The 3,821-nt window shown below is 50.9% G+C and overlaps 1 non-coding gene across 1 annotated transcript; it reads right to left on the bottom strand.

Annotated features, from left to right (window-relative positions):
- Window positions 1–2,456: 2,456 nt before the first annotated feature.
- LOC114512220 lies at window positions 2,457–2,593 on the bottom strand. Its single transcript, XR_003685794.1, has one exon.
- Window positions 2,594–3,821: the final 1,228 nt, after the last annotated feature.

Here is a 3,821-nt window from a genome sequence, read left to right as displayed (position 1 = left end):
AGTCTGAAGCTCAGCTGACAACCTAAAGGTTAAGCTAACACTACACCTAGTATCTTCTCCATGTAAAGATACTAAGAGAAGATAACGGTAAAAGTTAGATGGAAGTCTTGGAAAAACAGAAGAGTTGTACACAGAGACCAACTAGCATCCGCTTAAGTCCCCTCTTTGCTGGCTTGCCCGGAAAAGTGCCATCGCAGCTAACATATGAAAATCCTACGCAAGCTGAGAAATAACAATTATTCACCTAGTTTGCAATTACAGGATTTGTTCCTAGAGATAGACATAATCGGTTTAAAATGTGGATGAATTTTTTTATAGATTTAAACATGTAAAAAAACCCAAACAACTCCCATTTCCGACCATGGGCAGAGTAGGTGGCAGAGACCTGCTCCCTTGCCGCCCAGGAAAGTAAGGAAACTGGACGAGCACACGGGACAAGCAGATGAGCTGAGTCCTGTAGCTGCCCAGGCGCTCCGCCTGGGGGCACTTTCTGGGCCACGCAGCGGAGAAGAGGAACCCCGCTGAGCACAGAGGCGTCCAGGGTGGCTGGGAGTTGTCTGGCAAAGCACCACAGATTGTCCCGCTTCCTCCCTGCATCCAACTTACATTTTCTCCTGTTACGTCCTGATCTTTTTATCAGGCACCCAAAGGAACTTGTGTTCGCAATCAGGGAATACATACTGTGAGCCGCTCTGAGGGGTGAACATTAAAAATACTTAGGAACACAGGCACCAGTCATAAAAATCTAGTACAGCTATACCTCTATATATCCGACTGCCTCCGATTTTAGCATACCCTTTGCCATAAAAGCAGCTCCTGGTCTATCCGGTCTTTAACAGTAAAGACATGGTAAATACCCATCTTAACGGTATTTAAAGTGTATATAATGAGGATCAGAGTCTGAGCTCTCATAAAATCCCGAAGAGCAAAGACAGGTGTGCAGCTGACGGCACCGGTACAGCGCACACAGTGCTCACGTGCCCTCACATTCAAATAAGCCCAGCTTGAGTTAAGATCATCAGCTTTGATTTGTTGTAATGGAGGGATCACTGGATCACTATCTTCACCTGCCTGGTTTGGGTAGAAGCCTGCTGTCACCTACTAGATGTGCCGGATTTTGTGCAGAAGAAAACTGTAAGGGGCATGTATGACTGTAGGAAAGGGTGAGGACACACATGTAGTTACATGGAGACATCTGGCAGCAAGTCGACTCAAAAAGACGGAGCGCCGCAAAGGGTTTGAGAACAGCAAGGACGGCGGGAAGGACACAGGGCGGAGTACTGCACTTCCTGGCCTCGGCCGAGACATCCTAGACAGCGGTCAGGAGCCAGGCGCACCGCTCAAGTATAACGGACACGTGGTTGAGACAGCCTCAGCGGTAAGCATTCTATTCCCTCGTGTTCCCGATTTTTAGTTGGAGGTCATTCTAGTGGAGGCTCTTGAATCTAGATGTAAATCTATTGTGCAAAGAAACAGAGCAAAAGTAGTGCAAGTAGAAAGTGTTAAAACGGTTCATTGAAATGAAGACTAGAATAGACTGGAGGACTTCTAAAGAGCCTAGAAAAATAAGGCTCGTTATCCAACAACTGTCTGATGCAATAACAGCTCGGAGTAAAAAACATGGGGATTTCAGAACTGCAAACAGGATTCTCACACAATCAGTTATAAATAAACCCACAGCTGCAGCTTGCTTATTAGCACACCCTGGTGCTACATATCACACCTCAGAGCTCGTCGTCGGAAATGCCGCTGCCGCTCCCTCCCCACCCACCCACACCCCCACCCCTCCTACAGCTGAACACATTCCTTGAAAAACTGAGACTTCAAATTCATTACTAAGAAGTTAATACTTAATAGCCAGCCTTTCCCCTGGAAATGGTCATTTCTGAAATTGGGATGCAGTAAAAGATCACATAAATTGTATTTTGGAAAAAACACTCTGATAATGATGAATCAATTCTTAATGAGAAAAACTTCATGGAAGCCTCCTCTGATGAACTCCTTCACATCTGAAATACTGATTGACTTTCACTGATAACCCTGAATTAGTTCAGCGAATGCGGTCCCTCGGAAAAATATTTCTCTATTCATTCCACTTCCTATCTGTACTTCCTGAAACACACAACACCTATTTTTAAAAGCCATACGACTCCTCGCAAACCAGTTAAGACGGCTGTAGAAGGAACCTCACTTGGTTGTCTATTAATAACCCAGCACACCGGGAGCGGGAGAAAGGAGAGGGTATAGGAGGGGAAAACGGTGGCAGAAGGAGACCTGACTTTGAGTGGACACACAATACAATACACAGATGACATACTATAGACCTGTACACCTGAAACCTATGTCGCCCCAACAAATTCAATGAAAGTGTTTTTTAAAAGCCCAGCACACTGAATCAGCAGAGAGATTAAGCGCAGTGGCAACAGGGAGAGCGGTGCCCAGGCGCAGGGCTGCAGGCTGTGCGGAGGGGAACGATGGGACTCAGCAGCCGGCTGCGCTGAGCCAGAGTCCTCCGCGTCCCTGTGGGACCGCTGCGCCGGGCGGGCGAGGGGCGTTTTCGTTTGTCCGCATCGAAGTTGGCGCAGGCTCCATGTTTGGTGTGTGTCGTTACTGCGAAGCCTTTTGTAAACACACACTTCAGTGCGCTGCAACGGGTTGTGGGAGAGAAAACAGGACTCGGGAACCACGGAGAGAGACACGACGCACAAACTCAAAGCGATCGTCCCCCGGGGAGGAAAGGCGGTAAAGAACGCGTGCGGGGGAGGAGCACCGACACACACGACAGGATCACGCACGCTCACCGCCCTCCCTCCGTTCCCAGCGCTTTCCAGCTCCATTCCCTTTACGCACACTCGGACGCTACCTCCAGAAACCTACGACCGCCTCCGCGTGCCAGTCCCCGAGACCTCTGGGTGCTCTCCCGAGTGAGGCCGAGCGCCCTGGGCCTGCAGCGGCACTTCTAGCTGACGGGGGCGGGCGGGGAGCTCCGCACCGAGGGGCCTCTGAGCACGGAGCTGTGCCTGTCTACTCGGTTACCTGCCAGATCCCCCCGGAGCGCTCGGGCGGGGCTGTTTGGGAGCTGCGTGCTGTTCCCGTCGCACGGCAGAAACAGCAGCGCGTCTAAGACGGGAGACCGGACCTGCGTGTTGGTCTGTCACTTCTTAACCCTCTTGGAGATTCAATTTCTTCAATAATGAAACGGACAGTCTTAGGTGCTTCACAGGATTTTTAAATAAAAACTCAAAGAGAACACAGTATCTAACCAAAGAAAAACAGGCACGTGACAGGCACCCCCCAAAACACACGGCAGTCGTTCTCATGAAAACACCCCCATTTCTTCTCGCTGGAGGGGCAGCTGTCCCACCATCCCCTGCACCGTCTGGCCACCACACTCGCGGCCGTATAAACCGGGAAAACACATCAAGCGGGCTCTGCGGGGTAAGCAGACTGAAATGTTACCGTAACTCTCTTCCCTTGAAAACTAAGTAGCTGCCGGTGTTGCTATTTGTTGCTGTCCAGGCGGAAGCAAGGGATCCAACTGGGGCCGCTCTGACGATGCACCACAGTTAGAGACCAGAGGACCTGCGGGCGGCCGGCAGAGCGCCCCCCACAGGGACCAGCAGCCGCGAGAAGCCCGAAGTGGGGGAGACGGGTGGTGAAGGCAGGGACGAAGAGGACGGACTGGGTGCAAAGAAAGGACGAGGGAACTCAGGTCGGGGGAGGGAGCACGCACGGCAGTACAGGCGTGTGGGAACAACACGAACGCGAGGTCCGAGGTGAGAACGGGAACTGAAGGCGATAACAATCAAACTCTCTTAATA

Source organism: Phyllostomus discolor, chromosome 14 (assembly GCF_004126475.2).
Source record: "Phyllostomus discolor isolate MPI-MPIP mPhyDis1 chromosome 14, mPhyDis1.pri.v3, whole genome shotgun sequence".
NCBI lineage: Eukaryota > Metazoa > Chordata > Mammalia > Chiroptera > Phyllostomidae > Phyllostomus > Phyllostomus discolor.
This window is presented reverse-complemented; position numbering and strand designations above follow the sequence as displayed.